This window comes from Herpailurus yagouaroundi, unplaced genomic scaffold (genome assembly GCF_014898765.1).
Source record: "Herpailurus yagouaroundi ecotype Mexico unplaced genomic scaffold, PumYag 142, whole genome shotgun sequence".
In the NCBI taxonomy this organism is placed as follows: Eukaryota; Metazoa; Chordata; class Mammalia; order Carnivora; family Felidae; genus Herpailurus; species Herpailurus yagouaroundi.
This window is the reverse complement of record NW_024412397.1, coordinates 36,230,904-36,252,306: the sequence shown is the minus strand read 5'-3', so window position 1 is coordinate 36,252,306 and position 21,403 is coordinate 36,230,904. Positions and strand designations below refer to the sequence as shown.

The 21,403-nt window shown below is 51.4% G+C and overlaps 1 protein-coding gene and 1 long non-coding RNA gene across 51 annotated transcripts in view; one reads left to right on the top strand and one right to left on the bottom strand.

Moving 5' to 3' along the window:
- CELF4 (CUGBP Elav-like family member 4) overlaps window positions 1-21,403 on the bottom strand; it is a 297,460-nt gene that overhangs the window by 243,264 nt on the left and 32,793 nt on the right. The window lies entirely within an intron of this gene.
- LOC121033001 (uncharacterized) lies at window positions 10,472-13,170 on the top strand. Its single transcript, XR_005791650.1, has 2 exons — window positions 10,472-11,167; window positions 12,373-13,170. It is a non-coding gene; the product is annotated as an uncharacterized LOC121033001 (long non-coding RNA).

Sequence of the window (21,403 nt, the reverse complement as noted above, 5' to 3'; positions counted from 1 at the left end):
TGACATTTCTGAGGTCACACCAGTCTCCCCACACTGGCAGGGCTTAGGCTTCAGCCACTGAAGTGGACTTCAGTTTGCTTTTCCCCAGCTCACTTCTACAAAAATGAATTTAGTGGAAGAATGCCATCAATTTTATGTCCTCCCCTCCAATTAAAAAAATATTAGCACCTGCAGCTACCTGTCTATAGTAGAATCTAGAGGATATTGATCTCACGTGGAATTAAACACTTAGACACTTCAGGCTCTGCAATGAGTACCATGAAACTGGGATATCCAGGCACTGGGTGCCCTGGCCATGTGGGAGAGCCATGTGTGACGTGGTAGAAAGATCCAGGAAATGGCATTTAAGTTTCTGGCACCTCTCAGTTGGATGGCCCAAGAGCTAATCTATCCGAACCTCAACTTTGTCATCTATAAAATGGGGTTACAATTTATCAGACAGGGTAGCTCCTAGAATTAGGGAGGGCATGATACATAGTATGCACACAATAAGTGTTGAGTTAATATGAATCAAGTTGGGGACTTTGCAACAGAAAAGTCAGCCTGGAGCTTCACAAAAAAGTAAGAAGGTATCAGTCATATGATCCAACAATTACACCCCAAAGAAGGGAAGACAGGCATTCAAATAGATATTTGTACAAACATACTCACAGCAACACTATTCACAATAACCCCCAAGTAGAAACGATCCAAATTTATATCAAGTGATGAATAAGCAAAATGTGATCTGGCCATACAATGGAATATTACACAGCTATAAAAAGGAAGGAAATTCTGCTCCATGCCACAACATGTACGAATCTTGAAAATGTGCTTAGTGCAAGAAGCCAGACACAAGAGGTCACATATTGTATGATTCCACTCATATGAAACATCAAGAACATGCAGTCCATAATCCTTTGAAACAGAAGGAAGTCTAGGAATGGCCAGGGACTAGGAGGAGGTAGGAATGGATTAATCAGTATGCTCTGTTTAATGCATTTGGGGTTTCTTTTCGGGGTGATACAAATGTCTCGGAACTTGATGGGGTGGCTATTGTACAACATAGCGATTGTACTAAATGCCACTGAATTGCACATTTTAAAATGGATAATGGTTACTTTGAAAAAGAAGAGGAAAGGGAAGAAAGCATCAGGGGGAAATTAACACATTAAAGCACACGGCATTGCCCTCTGTCCCCCACACAGGAGCGGAATATCCTAGCCTGGATTTTCAGGGTGCACCAGGTACGCCCTTGCCCCAACCCAACGGAACATTACTTAGGCCTAGCTGGCCAAAGTACTGCAGAAACACTGTCCTTCTTCCCCAGAGCTGGCACGGGTCTGCCGTATAGGGATGGCATCTGGGCACTGAGGGTGCCTCTGCTCTGGGGTTCTCATACTCCTCCAGACCTCCTTGGTGACCCCAGCAGAACTCCCTCCGCCACAGAGCGGGCTCTGGGCCTCCCCCGGGACATGAGGCCCAGGCCCCTTTATGCCACGCCTGCTCTCCTCCAACTCAGCCTGTGACATTCTTGGTGTCACACACCCATCTAACACATCTCGTACCCTGTACGCTGCCTCTGACTACCCAGGTGTGAGTCTCCCCCAAACTGTGAACACGCAGAGGGCAGGCACACAGGTCTGTTCATCTCTGCAGGCACAGAACACTCATACCCATCTCCGGCTGGTAAAAAAGGAGAGTGGGTCGTGAGAGAAGTTGCTGGATTCTTGTTTCCCTCGTGGCTCTCTGCCTTTTTTCTTTTTCTTTTTTTAACCTGGAGGGAATACAACTTCAGCATCTCCACCCACTTTATAAATACTTTGACAAATGGTTTCTCTCCTGCCATGCCTACCCCAACCAGGGGGCATCTGTCATTTTGGAAGGCAACTGTTTACAGCCCTTCTGACCTTTCATGCGGAGTCAGCGGCTGGGGGGCAGGGGCTAGGGGGTGGAGGAAGGGGACAGCCGGGCCAACTGCGGTTCATCAGGCCCGGAATTTAAACACAGGAAGAAAGAAAGAAGGAAAGGCAGAAAAACCCTACACAACTCTCAGAGTAATTGCTGTCTCCTTGGCAACGAAGCAGCAGTCTGGGGACCTGTGCTCCTGTATCCTTGCCTGGGCTGGGAAAGCAAGGGACTGCCGGGAGGGAGGGTGTTTTCCACCCTCCAGTGGTATTCTGAGGAAGGACCTGTTTTCAAGTCACTCCTCAGCCCCTTTACTGTTCCTAGTGTCTCTCAGCTACAGTTCATACTTTGCTGATGAGCGTCCCAAGCACTGGCAAGAGCCAGGCATCTAGGTGGGAAGCATGCACAGAAGCACGGTCAAGAGGACCCACGGTCCAAGACGGCTTCCTGCTAAGCCACAGCACCCCGTGCAAGCCCTACCAAGAGAGCTTCCTTTAAGGCAATTAAACTCTTCCTCTTCCTCCTCCTCTTCCTCCTTCTCTCTCTCCTTTCCTCCTCCCCCTCCTCTTCCTTGCCTTGGTCTTCTTAGGAAACCCCCTTCTCCCTGCAGAAGGACTTACTGGCCTTTGGGGGCCATGGGTGCATGCTGGCAGGAGCAGGGAGCTAATGGCATAAGGAAGGGGTTGCAGAGGCTGGGAAAGGTGGGGTGGGGTCTCCCCCAGGGGTTCAGTAAGAGAGGAGAAAACTTCCACCTGTCCCACCACCTGCTGCCCACCTGAACTGGCTGTGGTCTCACTGTGGAGACCTCAAGGAAACAGAGACCCTCCCTTCCACGCTCCAGTATGGATCCCTTCATCCTCCAAGGGGAAGCTCTAGTTTCCCCTCTTCCAAGAAGCCTGCCAGGGCTGCTCCAGCTGTAATGGCCTTTCCCTGCCGCCTGCCAGGCTCTCTCACTCAGTGCTTGTCTGTCATCTGGGAGGTGGGGTGGCCCCCCAGAAAGGGTGGGAGCAGCCCAGGAATGGGAGCAAACTTCATCCTTATGGGCATCTCTGTGGTCCTGTAAGGGTTCAGCAAGCGTGTGTCTGTGGATGAGAGGCAGTGTGAACTAGAGCAGAGCTCTACTGCTCAAAGAGAAAGCCTCCGAGAATCCCTGGCCGGGGCATGGGCTGCTGTTACTGAGCGGGTTTGATTTTCTCCATCCTTACATTTGCTTCACCAACCTTCAGTTTCATCTACCAGGCTCTTCACACTGCTCATTCCCACCATCAGGCCTGTGCTCATACTGCCCCCAGCCTCCAGAACGAATACTCTGCCTGGTCCTTATGCTTAGGTGTAGCCAACCTGTGCTCTCAGGCCGAGTTCCAATGCCCCCTCCTCCTACAGAGCCTCCCGTAAATGCTCATGAACCTTTCCATCCCTTGTCGGCTATGGCAGTTACAGTCGTAACTACCTCTCCTGTGTGTCCTCTGATTGGTTCACGGGGACCTAAGTTTGTCCCTTCGTACGGGTGATGTGTAGGTGTTTGTGCACACACATTCTGATAGGTATGGAGCGGGCATCTCTTAGGTGATGGTTCTGCTGAGCCCAGCAAACATAGGAGATGCTCAGGGCAAGTCCCTGGAAAGAGGGGGACATCGGTGTGTCTAGTTGACAGCTCCTCTTGGTCCCTCTTTCTGCATTTGCCCCATCTGACCCGGCCAAAACAACCACAGCCCTTATGCTCTCTGTCCCTGGTGTTCAAGTGATCTGCTCTTGGCTCCTCTACCCACATCTGAGGGGCTCCTTGGTTAAACACTGAAAAGATGACCTCCTCACCACTCTGTCAGGAAGAGGGTGTTATAGCAGGAACCGCAGCTCCCTGTGAAGGTTTTCTGGCCTTCACTCGGTTGGCGGGTTAGGGCCTCTCCATAGTGTGGCACATCATTGGCAAACACTTATTGAGCAACTACTGTATGCATAGCTCAGTGCTGGGTGTTAAGGAGGGGAGAAGGGAGATTTCTCCCTCTAGCATGGTATTGATCTTAGGGGGCTCAGAGTTCACTTGAAGAGGGAGGTAGATGCAGAAACAGACAAATCACATGAGGGATAAGGGGGGTTGTGAAACTGCCTGGGCCAGGCATCTGAAACTGATCCGAAGCTGACCCATTGAGCTCTTGGTCCCAAGCCAAGGAGCCCCCCTGGTGGTAAACAAACAGTTTAAGGAAAGCACAGGGAATTAGAATTTTAAAAACCTTCCAGTGGTAATAAAATCTGGGGTGTAAAATGGGTTAGGAAATTTATTTTTTCAATATATGATTTTTTCCCCCTCTTCTCTGAAAATCCACATATCTATTCCGCTTCAGGTTGGGGCTCCTTTAAACGGTTTTATTAAAAAAATCATTTACTGTGGGCTTTTCAGTTCAACTTTAACTGGACCGGGTGGAAATTAAAAAAAGGATATTTTAAAAATAAATTATATAAATTACAGCCCTAATTATAAAGGAACTTTTAAAAATGTATCCAAGCATTAAAAGAAAATCTTTCTTTAAAAAAATGCCCCATTTCCCTGTTCCATTGCAGGAGCATAATTTAGATACTTTTAACAAATCCTCGTCCTTTGGAAGAAGCGGGCTCTCCAGGCCCATTTGCCTGTGTCTCTTTCTGCGTGCTATTATTATTTGATAACTTTGGGCTTAAATCTGCATGAGAGCCAATTATCTCTCTTTGTCATCAAGCAGGCTTGCTGTTCGGCAGTGGTTTTTATAGTACAGTAAAAGCCTTCCAGAGCCTGGAGGAGGTGGGTTTGTGGTTCAGATTACACTCCATCTTGCCTCTCCCAGTGACTTCCCTTATTCCCTTTTTTTGTTTTTGCTTTTCATCATTTCCCGATGCAACAAGTTTTCCTCCCCCGGCTACGTGCATCTCTCTGCACCCCCGCCAGCCTTCTGCCCGTCCTGACCTTCTTCCTTGAGGATCTCATCCTCTCAAGGCCTTTTTCCCTTGGCCAAGGCTTCCCGCACAGAAGTAGTAGGAATTGGCGTTTCTTGGCCCACCCTCCAAAGGGAGCTTAAAGCACGAGTCATGAGTCATGCTCTCTTTCCTTCTGAACTAGTGGAGGTGGCATGGTGAGAACAGCACTGGAGGGAGGCAGGGACCCCTCCTTCATGCAGCTGACAGTCTGAAGGGAAGGGTAGGGAAGGCTGGTGCCGGATCAGTGCCTCAGCAGTAGTGTTAGAGACAGGGGTGCCGCCCTCCTGCCTGGGGCCTGGAGAGTTCTGGGAGAGTGGGCCCTGGCTGCTGCTGCTCTTGATGCTTCACTAGGGGAAGAGAGATGATGATCAGAAAGGGCAGATGGAGTTTCACAAAGCGGGTGGGGATCCCCAGCTTGAAAAGCCTGTTCTGGGTGGAGAAAAGGAAAGGCGTGCCAGGGCACGGGAACGGCCTGAGCAGAGGCAGGACCCAGGGTGGATGATCTGGATGAGGACACTTGACCCCATGGGAAAGCAGGGATTCGGTCTGCTTTCCTCACTGCCGGGACCCTGCCACCTGGACTGGGCTGGGTACCTGGAGGCCCTTGATGCACTTTGGTGGAACGAATGAATGAGTGAATGAATGGATGAATGAAGGAATGATGAGGGTATGAAGGGTAAGGGGAGAGAGGCTGGAGACAGATTAGGTGGGTTTAGGGTATTAGATCTTTCTGGTTCTCAGGTGGAAAGATGCCTCTTCTGGCAAAAAATCATTTCCTGACTTTGCACTCTCCTTAGCGCAGAGGCCCCAGCCCCTGCCTGCCCGGTGCACCACGCCTTCCCCTCTGCCCTCTTCCAGACCCGGGTACGTGCTGTTCCCTCTGCTGCAGGGCTCTGCCCCACCCTCCTGGACCATTCTTCCATCACTTGTAGACATTCTTTCTTCCTGGAGTTCCTTCTGGAGCCCAAAGACCAAGTCGGGTCCCCTTCTCTGAGAAGTTTAGCACCTGGGGTACGTCACTGGGATTCTCCTCCTTGGTTCACCTCTTGACCAACCTTTCCTCCCCCAAGAGCTGCATTGGCCTCTGTTATCTCCATGTGAGACTGTGGGGCCCTGGGAGGCTGTGGCGGCTGCACCATCTACTTTTGGCATCGCACATGCACGCACTCCCCAGCCCAGCATGGGGATTGGTGGGGGCAGCGGCTCTATAGGTCTCTCCCTTCCACCTAGTCCCCAGTAAGCCCCGACGGCCGTGGGGCTTAGTCGTTGCCTCTTTCTGTTCTGGTTGGAAGGCTGGCATCAGCGGCTGAGAGCCCTGCCCCTCTTCCCACTTGCAGAGTGCCTGGAGCCCTGGCTTTCCCAGCAATGGGCCAGCTGTTTGCATTTGGAACTGGGGTGCAGGTGTGTTCCTGCTGGAGGGCACTCATTTTATTTTTCAAATGAGGGCTTCCTGGAAGGTGATGGGAAACTCCACGGTTTTTGCAGGAGGTACTTAGGGAGAGGTGATGTTTCCAGAATGGCTACAGGCAGAGGTGATGGGTCCTCCCAGGAGGTGCCTGGTGGAGGTGAGCTCCATCTGCCTTCCCCACCACTCAGCCCACGTCGGAGACAGTGCCCTCTTGTGCCATTCTTCTGTTGCAGTTTTAGCAGGAAGTTCACATGTCCAGGAAACCTCTGTGTCCCTGGGGCAAACCAGAATGCTAGTTTGCCGCTTTGTCTGACATATTTCTCTAACTGTCTTCAGGGCGCAGAGCCTCCATTTGGCTGTGGGAACCCCTTTCCCCACCTTCTCTTGCCTCCCTCACTGTGGGGGGTGGCCAATAGAGCACAGGTTGGGTGACTGAGACAGCTCTAGTTCTGGGTGGGTATATGCCATGCGGTGACCGTGGCACTTTGCTCTGTGGGAACTCCTGAGGCCAGGGACAGGGAAGGCACCTTCAATCCCAGGTTTGCACCCAACACCCTTACACAGGATTCTCTACAGTAGATCGCCTGAGTTCTTCTAGAGGCTGGGGGTCGGAGGGGAGGCAATTGCGTGGGTCGGGGGAGCCGTAACCGGGAAAGTTTGTAATGGTATAAAAGATAATGCTACGACATTATCTACCTACAGAGGTCTCCCAGCCTCTGAGGTGTGGCCACCATGTCTGACTGGGTGGGAGCTGCCCCCACCGGGCCCTCCACTCTCCCTTAGCTGGCCACCCTGCCGTTGATTCAGGGCCAGCGACTCTTAGGAACTCTGTGGCCCCCTGGGAAGGCCTGTTTGGTGCCTGCTCCCTGTGCCCTGGCCTCCCTGCTGGCTGGCAGGCAGGCAGGCAGGCGGGTGGGCGGGCAGGGAGAATATTACCCCTAAGATAAATGAAGAAGACTTTCAGCCCTTATTGGATTATAGTTTTTATTGAACTTTATAAATTCCAATTAGCAGACCCCTGGGCAATAAGCGACACGCAGCCTGTGGCTCACTCACTTTATGGCGTGATTATGACCCTGTTTATCCTCCCCTGAACGAGAAGTATTAATGGAGGAAACGAAGGAAAGGGGACCCAAGAATACATAAAAACAGATATTGGTGACACAGAGCTGAACAGACGGGGTCAGGGAGAGAAAACAACCTCCTGGCGGGCCACGGGGCACAAAGGACGAGAGATTGCGAGAAAGCCATGTGCTCAGAGCCAAAGCCCGCTGGGATGCCCTTCTGGTTTCCTTCCCACACAGAGAGCCTGCTCATCCCCCACTGGCTGCCGGGCCCTGGAGAACACCTCCCACCCTTGTCACCGGCAAGCTATCTTGTTCTGGCTGGAGTTTGATTTACGAAGCGCAGGGTCTTGCCTTGCGCACCGGGCAGCCCACTGCCTGCCTCATGAGGCCCTGACTCTACAGCTCAGCAGCTGGAGGGAAAGCCCAGGAGTTCCTTAATGGTTCAGAGGAGTCCCTTGCCCTTTGAGAATCTGAGGGACTCTGAAGGCATTCTTCCTGGAAAAATGTCCCCAGTACACACACAGGCACGAATATACCCACACATGTAGGCATACATGCACACATACGCCATTTTCATACAATTTTAGGGGATCACGAGATCTCTTCAAACTGATCATGGTCCACCCCCTACTCCACCATCCGCCACACCCACAGGAGGCTGAGAGCATCAGATTAAGACTCCTTGAGTTTGAGGGAGCCAAGAACTGTCTCCTGTTACTTCCCCTTGGAGGTGCTAAGAGCCCACAGAGAGGAGGACAGTGTGGGAACCTGGCCAGAGCAGGGCTGCCGCCCTGGCCCCACCTGTGTTTCCTCTCTTCCTGGATGCTCAGGTTTGTCCCCACTCACTCCACTTTAAACCTTTAATAGCTGGGCCCCAGAGCAGCGGGTGATGAGGAGAGAGGGATGGGGTGAGCCTGGTGGGTTTCTGAGCCAACAGGGTTAGTAGGGATGGCCACACTCTCCCAGATCCAAACCCTCACACTCACATGACTTGCTACATTTCCTGGGAAAAAGAAGCGTGCTCAAGGATGGCATACCTTCCTCATTTTGTCTGGCTTCATTTGTACTTCCCTCCCCCTTCTCTGGGTCATCTTTCTCCCAGCCCTTGGTGGAAGATTAAAAAAAGAAAAAAAAAATTCTCCTATCAGCATTTTGCCGTTGTACGGAATCACTAACACAGAAGTATCCGAGGAAGCTTTTGTAGTCTGAACAGGATGAAAAATGCTTCAGGTGTTGATCATCTGCTGTGGTATGTAAGTAAGATGCTGAGATCTGTGTGCAGCCCAGAGCGTGTCTATCCGGCTGGGTCCATTCAGGTCCCTGTGTCTCCCCAGTGGCCTGGGCCTCGCCCACCCTCTATGCCTCTGTGATTTATGGAGCCCTGATAGGCCTGGTCTTACTTCCGATAAGAAGTATGGGAGGTTTATAAGCCCCACCGTCGTGAACTACCATGACCAGGACTTGCCTGATTCTTCGAGAGGGAGAGGGAGTGAACGGGGGAAACTGAGCAAGGATTGGGGCCTGGGCTGAGGGGAAGATTCCTGGGCTGGAAGCCTGGGGAGAGACCAGGTGTTTTCTTGAGCCTTGTGAGGGGGTTACTGTGGACATTCAGGAACGAACATATTGTTGCTTCCACATCCTTGGGTAAGGTAAGGGCTTCCAGAGAGCCAACTTGAGGCCCTTGGAGAAGTGGAGGCCTGCAGACCAGGGATACTGTCTCTCATGTTCCCTAGTCTGTACTTTCTCCCCTCAAGCCCTGGGCACCCGGATTAGCTGAGCCTCACCCCAGAAGAGTGGGCTGCCCATCTCCCCCAACTGAAGCTCCCGGGAACAGCCCCTCCTTTCTGTCTACATTACTGTCCAGCAGTGCCAGGGTTCCAGACCCGGAGCTGCAGAAACCACACCTGGTGCTGTATGTGTTTGCCACCTTTCTCGGGTCGTGCCCAACAGTGTGTGAGGTACACAGCGTGTGTCTTTTCATTTGCATTTTATGGTGTAGACATGAAGGCCTAGACAAGAACTATTTGGTCAGCCATTGTCTTATAGCTGAGCAACTAAGGGAACAGATTTTGGAGCTGGTCTCTCAGATCTGGATGGGCTTTGGGTTACCTGTTGACCCAGCTGGCAGAGGGCTATAGACTTTGGGCGGTTGCATGGAAAATAAAGTTGAGTTTTTTCTGCATAGTTGAAGGCAGCTGGGTGTGGGTGGCTGGGTAGGCAATGGGGACAACAGGACCTGAGAGCAGAGCTGGGAGCCCAGGAGCCACTGCTGCTCCCTGGAGGCCTCATCTAGCCTGGATGGCACTTGGGAACAAAAAGGTCCATTTCAGAAACCCTAGGGCTTAACTAATGCTGATGGCACCACCTCAGGCTGGGGCAGGGGCTTCAGCCCAGGTTCTAAGACGTTCCTGGGATTATCCCTTCCCACCCAGAGAGAACAGTTCTTGGTGGTCACTCTATTCCCATCATACTGCCATGCCCCTAATAGATGTTTAGTCCATGATTTAAATAAGAAGAGTGTCAGTGCCAAAGCCTCAGGTGTCAGAACACGGGAAGAGTGAGCAGTGGGGGCTTTGAGACCATCCTGGCACCTCTGCAATCACCAGGAAAGCCCTTCTGTCCATGGCCAAGGCCCTGCAGGCCCCTCTTCAAGGGGAGGAGTCCTTCGAAGACCAGGGGATCCCTGGAATCTTTTGAAACAGATGAAGAAGCCACCTTCCCGAGCAGCCTCCTATAACTGGGGATGAGGGGGAGGATGGGAGTATATCAGGGAGTCACGGGGCACACTGGGCAACGTGCAGAGAGCCCTCACAAAGCGCAGGCCCACCTCTGCCACCAACAAGCTGAGTGACGGTGGCCCCATCACTCCCCTTGCTGGGCCTTCCTTTCCTCCTAGCAAAGTGACAGCATTGGCATGGCGGATCCCCAAGGTCCGTGCCGAGTCTGAAATCCGCCAATTCCTGAAACATCAGGCACGAACACAAATGAGCACGTATGGAGAACTGTGGCAAGTAACAATGGCCCCCCAGCCCCCGCCCCAAGCACACACGCTCTTTTTTCTCTTCATGCCCCTGTAATAGATCATACAGGATGGATTACATTAATTTTCTATAAACTATATCAACTCGAGTGACATGTCCTTAAGGGTTGGCTGATTGATATCTACAATGCGGTCTTATAATCTAAAATCATATTAATATTAATATTAAAGATTTTCTGTCCTTTACGCGCACCATTAAATCTGGAGTATAAGGTGAAATTGACAACATACATTTTGACAGCTTATCTATAATAAATATGCAAATCTTGATGCCCACATGTCATCACAGATGCACCGCAGCTCTCTGAAGATCAGAGCGTGCCTGTCTCCCGCGTGACATTTTCAGCGGACGATCAGAGCACACGTCTGGGCGGCAGGAGCAGCGCTGGGTGAGCCTTTGCCGGCGATGACCCTGGCCTCTCCTGTCTGACTATGAAAACCTGTCCTTCATCCTGCCAAGCAGGCAGGAGGGCTGAAGGAGTGACAGTCACAGAGAGCAGGGGACACCATCTCACGTACCCCCTCTGGAATACGGGAAAATCGAGTTCCCTCTTTATGAAGTCACAAAGGGACTTGCTGTCTTCTCCAGCCACCTGGTTACAGCAGGTTATCATCACACAGCACCAGTGAGTTTAAGAATTGAGGCTCCTAAGTTGGCAGCCCAGGGGTCAAACCCCGTCTCTGCCACTAACCTCTGCTCTTAACCTCCTGTGGCCTCTGTTTCTCCATCTGTAAGAGAAGAGAAACAGCACCTCCCTTCTGGTAGAAATGTGAAGACTGAGCGAGTTCATGGAAGCCGGTGGCTAGCACAGAGTGGTGAGACCTCACTAAAGGGCAGCTCTTGGATTATGTTCTACATTGGTCCCACTTCTTATGATCCCTGCAACCTCTTCCTGTCCTTGTACGCCTGCCCTTGCCTTCCACTGTCTACCACTTAGCACAGTGACCAACTTGGCTTCTTCTATGCTGGCCTGGGCCAGGCATAAGCCCCAGGCAGCAGGGAGCACACATCTCCCTATGCCCCTAGCCGGACCAGGACTCAGGGAGAGAGCTGACACCGATGGGGGATGGACTGAGATTGGGATCCGGGAATCAACCACAAGGAGAAATATACTTATCTGTCTGCTAAGACTCTGCCAGGTGGACAAGATAGAGGTGTGTGTGCGTGTGTGTGTGCGTGTGTGTGTGTGTTGGAGGGGGCAATGAATCATATCTGTAAAAGTCATGATGCTCCTCACTCACATTAGCAGGGAGATTGAGAGAAGAGCTGAGGGAGGGCTCCGAGGAATTTTCAACAGGCGCAGGATTGTTTGTTTGACAGAGCCCCAGGCCATCACGGAGGCCCCATCCTCACTTTACACCTGCTGATGGGGCAGCAGGGCCCACTGAAGGCCCTGGGGCCATATATCTCTGCTCTCTGGCTTCCTTCCAGCCTCTCTGAGCTCACTCTACAGGGTAACTTCCAGTCTCCCAGGTCCCTTCATCAGTTCCATCCACCTCTAGTTTCTGGCACTGCGTTCACCCCTTCCCTGTCCCCCTTCCTCCACAAAACCATCCCAATCAGTCCGGCCACACTGAGCTCTTCTGTCTCTGAACTCTGCTGAATTCTCAGTGTAAAGAACCACAGGATGATGTAACGCCCCCTTACATTGTTCTGTAATTGACTGGCAGTGCACAGGTTTGTTCTCTACAACTAGACTGGGAACGTGGGGGTGGGGACTGCTTAGCTTTCCTCTTTCTGTTTCCCTGAGGGCTCACTGTGTGGCAGGGCACATGTGCAGATGTGCTGGGTTTGGGAGCCTTCAGTACTCAGATCACAGTAGGAACAGACACAGGGACCCCATGGATCTGCAGAAGCTTTAAGAGATTCAGTTGTTGGGCAGCTCTTGAAAGGTCAGAGTTGATCTGGATCCACTCACCCTCTTTTGGGTCTCTTGGGGCCAGGAGCAGGGTTCACAGGGACCCCAGATGTTCTTCTGGGGTATCAGGAAATCCATTCATACCCCCTACCTCCCCTGCAGGTGAGGTCAGTGTCCTGGAGGAACCAGTGTCATTGTTTACCACTTGGACCCACCATGTGTTCCAATCCCCAGGCTGCCCCAGCTCTGAGATCCTGAGACACACAAGCACAGTTCTGACCGAGGATAGGAAGTTTGGTGATCCAGCCTGGGGAGACAGGCTTGCTGGGGGAGTACCGTTAGCCCTGTGAGGTTCTGGGAAATTCGGGCACTTCATGGGATGCTCATCGACAGACTCCTGCAGCTCGGGCTGTGGGCAGAATGGGGCGTAGGGACAGGTGGAGATCCCCATGGTTTGCTAAGAGGACTCCCACTTGGACGGTATTCTTGGCTGCCCTGCTCTTTGTCTCACAAAGTCTCTTGCCACCACCTCCTGGTCCTGCATCCCAGTGCGGAACGTGAGTCTCTACACCGTCTTTAATAAAGAACCACAAACCAATCATCTACAGGTAATCACTCAACAAGAAGTGAAGACAGGAGGAGTGGAAGAGAGGACAGTGTATGGCTTTGGGCAACCCACTCAGGCTCACCGAGCGTCCACAGTGTCTGTGCTGCATGGGCTGGCTGCCGTTTGCTTGTACGTTCATTCCATCTTTCAACACATCGCCACTGTGAATGAGCTACACGAAGGAAGCCGGGTGCTGTGCATCGAGGGGAGTGGACAGCCCCTGCCCTGCACCCATGGAGCCTGTCTTCTGGGCTGTTGAGGAGGTTCAATGAGCTAATATTTGATTATCACCTGGCACAGTGCCTGGCATACAGCAATACTCCATAAATGTTAGTTCTTCTCTCTGCCTTGAATGAGTCACATCTGGTTGGAGAGAAAGAGCCACTTAAAGTAGGACCAGAAAATATTATGGGGGAGGGAGAGGTAAGGAAATGGGTCAGGCTGCAGGGGTGCCTGTGTGAGTGGTGTTGGTGGCTGCGGGGTGACAAGGTGGGTGGGAAGAAGGAAAATGGCCAATTACAGATGGCTTCAAATGCCAACCACAGGAATAAGGATTCCATGGTCTTTTAAAATCCCTTTCTGTCTCCCTCCTCATTCATCTCTTCCCTGCCCTGCCTCTTTGCCGCCGCCTCTTCCCTCCTTGGCTTCCTCCCTCCTCCTTCCCACAATTAACCCCAGGCTGTCGTGATTGCTCCCCGAGTTGACGAATGTCTTTCCTCTTTCCCCATCCCCCCCCCTTTTTTTTTTTTTATTTGTGTTGACTTGACTTGACAAGCCCTAATCCCTGACTCAGCTCCCACTTCTTGTTAAACCAAAGGTAAATTCTCGGCCGGCGGGGCGGCCTGGAGCAGGAGGATCTAGACCGCGGAGCAGCCGCGGGAAATATTGATATTAGCCGACCTCTGGCGCCGGCCGCCCGCGGTGAAAATAGGACGCGGGGCCAATCAATTACCGAGCCATTAAGGGCAGGGAGGGGGGAGGAGAAGAAAAAGAGTGGGCTCCTCCATCCGCCTCCCCCGCGCCGGCCATCGCCCCCGGGGGGTGGCGAGCCGCGTCCGGCGCTCCGCTCCTGCTCCCTGTGCGCTCTGGCCGTGGCCCCCAGGGGGTCAATGTCAGTGACCTCAGCAGCTGACAGGAGCCCCAGCGGGCCGGGGTTGGGACGCTCCAGTCTGGCGGCGTGGGTCCATCCCGCTGTCGGCTTGCCGCTGTCTTTGTCTGCGCCTCCCTTCCTCTCCCCGGGGCTTCTCGATCTCCAGCCCTCCCTTTCTCATTCTGCCCTCCTCCTTTTTCTCTTTGTTAAAATCTCTCCTCTTTCCTCGGTGCCTCCTGCTCGTGGGACCACCCTTTCTGTTGTGTTTCTCTGCCTCCCCTTCCCTCCTGAGCTGGCCACAGGGTGGCTCCAGCTGCCCGTCGCCCCTGAGTGCTCCAAGCCCTGTGGTGACTGCCCCTGCCGCCGACAGCCACCGCCAGCCTAGGCCAATGGCCCTCCCTCCAGATTTCATGCCCATTAACACGTGTCTTCACCAATAGGAACCAACATCAGGCCCTTCTTATTTGGGGTTAATGACTTCTGGGAATCTTTTCCATTTTTAATTTGTTCCTTCTAACTCAGACAATAGCCCCATGTTAGGAGAGGACCCCCACATCTAGATGGGGAGCCAGTTGTGCTCACCGCAGACAGCCTTTTCGCAGGTGGGTTTCCAGGGTGTGTGGAGGGGGTGGGAGCAACCTTGCATGTTTGTGTATGTGTGGGTTCTGGGTGTCTGTGACCAGGTTTGTACAGCTGGAGGGGCGTGTAGGAGCCAGACATGTTCTCGATGGGAACAAGCTTTTTTGTGCGGAGGAGGGGGGGTGTGTGGAGAAGAGAGTCTTCTGGTTTCTTGAGTTGACCATTCCCAAAGGGTGGGGAGGGAGTAGGCTCATTTGTCAGGTGTGGGCTCATTTGGTGACTAGCTGATTGGTCTATAATATCTCCTAAAATTTCCATAGGTTCTTAGATGAGCAAATTGAGATTGATGAAATTGAAATTTATCAGATATGGTGTTGGAATTGAGTAAATAGTACTTTTTTACTTTAAAGAAGGGTCCTGCATTTTTTAATAATAAAAATCCCTTTTGCAAGTTCCCTTGTTCACAGTGCTCAAAAGGTGGCCCCAGACCTGCAGTATGGGCCCATGGGCATCAACTAGGAATCTATTAGACATGCAAAATTCTCAGGCCTTACCCATCTATTGAATCAGAAACTCTGGGGAGGGGCTCGGCCATCTGTGTTTAAACAGCCCTCCAGGGGCTCTGAAGAGCACTGAAGTTTGAGCACCACTGACCTCAATTATCCCCGCAGCTCTGGAAGGTAGGTGGCGTGGAAATGATTGTATCTTCTCTTTAGCTCTGGAGGAATAGTGGCAGAGAACCACGGCATGGCCAGACAGCAGCAGGGCCAGGAATAGGACTATGCCTGGTCTTAGGGTGAGGCAGCCTTTTTAAAGGTGTTAGAAGGTACATTTTATTTCAACTCACAAGCACCCTTCAAAGGAGGTAGATATTACACCTAGAGAGGTGACTGACATCTGCCTGGCTGTGAGACTGCTTATAACCTGTGGGGACTGGCAAGGATTTTCCAGCTCCTCTAGCCAGTGCTCCATGCTTGGGAGGGGGAGACTTGGGCTACAGCCACTTGCATGAAAAATATGATGATTCTTTAAGGCTGATTTTTAGTTGGACTGTTGAAAGCAGCTTATCGTAGAGGGACATCTTTCATACCAACAGCCCACCTCAGGGTTATGTGAGGTGCCCTCTAAAATATAGACTGCAGGTCCCCCTTCTGACAAACAGGTTCCAAAGCCCAGAGAGAAGGGATTTTTGGGCCCTTGGGAACCTTCTGGGGAAAGATTTGGTGCCCAGTGGGTACAGTTTGAGCCCCAGCTCTGCCCTTTATGGGATAGTCACTCAACCTGTCCATCCTGAAAGAGCTTGACTTGTAGCATGTGGTCACCACCCCAATGTTCTGAGAGCTCTGAAACAAGCCACCCTGCATCCCTGGGCCTCAGTTTCCTTATCTATAGTGTGGAAAGTTAAACTAAAAGGCTCTCCGTCTGTAACAAACCATGGTCAATACTCTTAACATATGTGAGCCCCACATAGCATAACATCAGGAGGACCCTGCACCCACTGCACATGCTCTTTCCACTGTCCCCACTCCTGTTTCAGGAAGATGAGCCAAGCCCTTGGCAAATGAGCGCAAGTATCAAGAAGACAGCAAGCTCTGTGCTTCGTAGAGCATACCAAAGCCCAAAACGGCGCCTGAACTCATGTTTTCAACCCGCAACAATGTCTGGCTACTGGAAGCCTTGCCTGCAGAGGTGGCCAGTATGTGGACCTCGCTGGACAGGGGTCACCAGCAGGGGCTGACTGAAACCGACAGGGACCTTGAGCCTCCTCCAAACCCTTTTTACCCTATATGACCCAGAAAACAGAATTAATTAGAATCTTCCATTTTCTGAGAACTTGGGTTAATCAAGGTTTATGTGTAGAATTTCCGGCCCCCCCCCCCAAAACAGCAAACTGAACTGATGTTTCTATAAAGAATCCAGTACGTAGTGAAACCGCTGGTGTAGGACCTGATCCTTAGGGAGCTGGAACATCAAACCACGCTGGGAGACACGGGTTTCAGTCCCCTGTGGGAAAACAAACCCATAGTGGGGTAGATGGGGAGAGAGTGGATTTGGGTTGGCTTCCCAGGATCTGGGAAGGAGCGGGATAAAATGTTTCCTATTGTCATTTGTCATCTACAACAGACCATCTCTGTGCATTTTCCTGCTCCTTCCACAAAAGTGCTGCTTCCAAGGAGCCACCCTGGCCATAGACACCTGACATCGCTCTCCTTGACCCTTTACAAGCCTGTGGACTAAACCACTCAACTTCACTCTTGATTTCAGGCTCTCCCAAGTGGCTCCTTCTCAGGGTGTGTTCTACACCCCAACCGGATTTTAGATTCGTTTAGGCTGGGAGAAATCAGGGGTTCAGCAGAGTTTAACACACTGCAGCCACTGGATAGATACACTTAAAATCACAGACAGGAAGAGCTGACGGGATCCTTACAGATCAGCTAGTCTGACCTTCAGGTCGCAAATGAGGCAGCTGAGGCCCAGACCGCAGGGTGACTTGGTCAAGGCCTCATATCTGGTGTCAAGGCAGGAATAGAAACCCAAGTCTTGACAAAAATTGTTTTCTGGGTAGACACAATGTCAGTAAGGAGTTTGGGAGAATAGGGCTCCAAAAAAATTAATGAGAGCTTAATGGATACAATCTCTTTGGAAGCAAATGTCAGTCAACATGTACAATGCTCAAATCTACTGAAATAATTTCACTTGGAAGAATTTATTCTACAGGTGGAAGCGTGCCTATGTGCAGCAGATGTGCACAAAGATGTTGATTGTGTGTGATTTGTAATAAAATAAAACAAAACTAGAAAGAACCTAATTGTCCGTGGGGACCTGGCTGTGATAAATTACTGAGTATCTGGACAACTAGATACTCTGCAGCTACTAAATGGAGTAAGTTGATCCTCAGGCATGCTGACTTGGAAAGGTCCGAGATCTAATGGAAAGTCAAAGGTCAAGGTGCATAGCAACGTTGGGAGCATATTCCAATTCCCACAACAGAAAGTGTCTGTGGGTGTGTTTGCATGTGCCTGTCTGTACTTGACATATTTCCGGAAGAATGCCCAAAAAACTGCTCCTTCTGGTGAGTGGGATGGGGTCTCTAATGGGAGGGAGAATCCCACTTCATTATATACCCCTTTGTACTTTTTACTGTGTGTGGGTTATTTTTATAATAATTTAAAAACCTCAGCACCCCAGCCTCCTGGTTCAGCATTTCCCCCCACTGTACCAAACCATCCCTTTTGCCGTTATTCTTCTGTAGATCAGTAACTTGGAGTCTAACTGACATAATTTCAAGTAGGTAATAAACAAAAAACAAGCTATCTGCTCTTAGCTCATCCCTTTATTTTTTTTTATCCCACAATTGCTTTCTAGGGGACTGAGCTCTAGAGTAGGACCCACATGTGAAGGTGGTTCAGCACGGGGTTAAGAACCAGACTCTCAGCACACCTGGGTGGCTCAGTCAGTTAAATGTCTGACTCTTGATTTTGGCTCAGGTCATGATCTCATGGTCTGTGAGTTCGAGCCCTCAGTAGGGCTCTGTGCTGACAGTGAGGTGCCTGCTTGGGATTCTCTGTCTCCCTCTCTTCTCTGCCCGTTCCCTGCTTGCATTTTCTCTCTCTGTCTCTGTCAAAAATAAATACACATGACAACAACAACAAAAAAAGAACCATACCCGCAAGACTGCTGTTGACCAGGGAAGTCCTTCTGTGCCTCAGTGCCCTCATCTGTAAAATGGGGATAGTAACAGTTCCAGCCTCCCAGTGTTTGTGGGAGAACCGATGACCTAATGCATGTATCTGGTTCTCAGGAAGTGGTTGGATGGATGATCCTGACTTCATCCTCTCACCCGGTGAGCCTGAGAGGTGGCCGGGACACGGAGCTCCCTATCTAGTGCTCCATCCAAGATGACATCGGTAGAGTTGCCCTTCAGCCTGCAGATGCCATCTTTGACCTTAGCGTCAGTCTTGGCTGGATGGAGTATGGCAGGCTCACTGCATGAGGGAGGTCTTCAGCGAAGCCTATAAACAAGGGAGCATCCAAACAGTCTGGCACCAGCTCCCACATCGAGGAAGCTGGAGAGAGGAATGGAGGCAGGGGAACTGGAAGAAGAGGCATTCCAGGAGGTGAGACAGCCTGCTGCCTTGTCTTCCCATGGGCATGGGAAGCCAGAAGCTTCTGGACTTGCTCTGCCTGCACCTGGTGGATTTCTGGAAAAGCTAGGGCTGACCTTTTGAGGGAGACCATGGTGTGGTACTAGCTGCAGGACAGGGTAGATCCTATTCCTAGGGGCATTGGCACCCAGTTACCACTCGGTAGCCACCCCAGCTTGGACACAGATTTGACTTTCCTTGGCCTCAGTGTCTACACCTGAAAAGTTATGGTGCCTGAGCCTCACCCCCAAGGGATTCTGATGCAGTCAGTGAGGAGTGGGGTGTGGAGAGAGGCTGAGACCCACAGCCCGGGTCCCCAAGGGCTGCCGTGGATAGTTCTGTGGGTTTGCCACGCAATCTGCATACAGAGTGGATGACGGTCACTGCACAGATCCAAGGTCTTTTGGTTACATCATCGTTGACACATGGTCTTACTGTTGTATTGTCCCTAAAGACTGCACCCCTTGTCCATCTTGCAGAGAGGACAGTGAGCAGGACTCTTTTCCTGAACTTTGGATGAAGATGTAATAATCGTGATTTATTAATAATAAGACTAACATATGATCTCATAATTCTCACCATAACCCTGTAAGGTTCTTACAATTATTGTGTCTGTTTTATAGAGAAAGGAAACTGAGCCAGAGAGAGGTTATGGAACTTGCCTGAGTCTCTGGTGGGTCATCCAGTTCCCCTGTACCCTTGCCAAGTGCCACTCCAGTAGTCCTGCAGTCCCAAACAGGCTTCCACATACTGGACAGGACAGGGCTATCACCCAATGCTATCCTGATCGTGGGTGACCCTGTGCAAGGTCTCAGGCTTCTGTGGCCTCAATGGAGATGAAAACTCCTCTCTGCCTACCCAAGAAGGTGCTTTGAGAATGGAGAAGGGCTGGAAGGTGGGCTATGACCATAATTATTGCCCCTTACCTCCTCCCAACTTCCCATCCCGGAGGAAGGGCGGGAGGTGGTTGAGGAGTGGAAATTGGAGGATCCTTCTCAGCATCACGTTTGCTTCCTGGAGCGGCCACTCTTTGTTTTACTTCCTTTGTTCCCCTTCCTCCTCCTGCTGGTGACGTGGTCACCTTCCCAGGAGATAACGCCCGTGTGGCTCTGTCCTGACAAGCCCTTTCGGCCCTATCTCTAATCTTCTCTGGGTTTAGGATTAATAGACTTTTTCCTCGTTTGGGATCAATAAGTACAGAGAGAGGGAGAAAAAAAAAAGGAAGGAAAAAAGTCAGCAGGATTTAAAAAAAAAAAAAAAAAAGGACTGATAAGAATCTGGTCCAGGTCGTAGAACCATGATGTTGCCAGTAGTATCTTTCAAGCTGGGGGTGGTGCCAGCAAGGGAAGGGTGGGCGTTTAGAAGGTGTCTTGTCTGCCAGGACTAGGAGCTGGAGTGGGGACTGGCTATGGGACAGAAGGAGCTGGGTGAAGTCACAGGCTTGTTGAGGGGCCCCGGGGACCCTCAGCCTCTGTCCACAGCAGGTTCCAGCCTGAATCTTGGCCCTGGAAGGCTCTTTGGGTCCTGAGCTGCCTATCCTGATGAGCTGCCACGTGCCAGCAGACCCTTCTCTCCAGCAGCTGGTCCCCACCATGTGGGAGCAGGGTCCCCAAAGTGTCCCCTCTCCAGGCCTCCAGGATCCCTTGAGGGTGTGGACTCTTTAGCTGAGTTTGCCAACCTGGAATCCCAGAAGCCAAGGTCTTTCTCAGTATTTCACAAAGCCTAATGGAAATTACACATGTCCCCTTGATGAGGCTGCACGGGGAAAACAAAAATAGCACCTCGCTGCTTTTAGCAAGAATTATATCCACTCCGTGTGGCTAACACTGGTTGCTGCATGCCGATCTGCGCCTCTGATTAGCCTTTGATTAATAAAAAATGGGGAAGGGAATCAATTATTTATTTAATAACAGCAGTTTGTTTTAAAGGCAAAAACCTTTAAGGAAGCAGAGGACTTGGGGGTGGGAGGGAACCAAATGAGGGTCTCTGGCGACAGAAGTTTGGGAATGGAGGCTTTCCATGGTGGAGTTGCTGTTCTCCTGTGCCCAAGCTGGAGGCCCTGTCCCGCAGGGCTTTCCAGATGTGGGATGCAGCCCCGAGCGAGGGGAACCAGTGCAGCTGGGGTTCTTGAGTGCAGGGCACACAGAGGTCAGGGGGGTAGGGCACTGGTCTACTTTGGTCACTACAGGGCGGTGAGTGATCTAGGCTCATCCCCAGCTCCTGTCAGGATCTCTCTGTTACTTCTAGCCTTAATCTCTTGCGTGCCAATGCCAGGAACGCCCTTGGAGCAAGGGCCTGAGCGCATGGCCCCTGCTCCCCAACTGTGGCTCTAATTCCTGGAGCACCTAGGGCAGCTCCCTCTGCCTGGTCCGCACAGGGGGCCGCCCTGCCTGACCCGCTCCTCTCAGCCTTATTCAGGCAGCCTTCTCCTTGCAGAGGGCACTTCTGCTGATCTTGGCATTTCGCAATCATAGCCATTCATCAAGGCCGAGATCGAAGGGCACCCTGTGCAGTCGCTCCCCAAGTCATCCCCTCAGGAGACAGCCTTTCTTCTTTGGAACATTCCCCCGCACTTTGAATGTGTGCTCCTGTGGCAGTTCGGGAAAATGCTGCTTTGTATTTTATTTCTTTGTAGGTATTTTGAGGGAAGGGACTGCATCTCACTCACCTTTGTAACTCCTGCCCAGAGTGTGTGCAATAACGGATGGAGGGGTGGATGCTATCTTTTGGGGAGACTGTATCCCATTTACATCTGGAATAGCTTTCTGATTA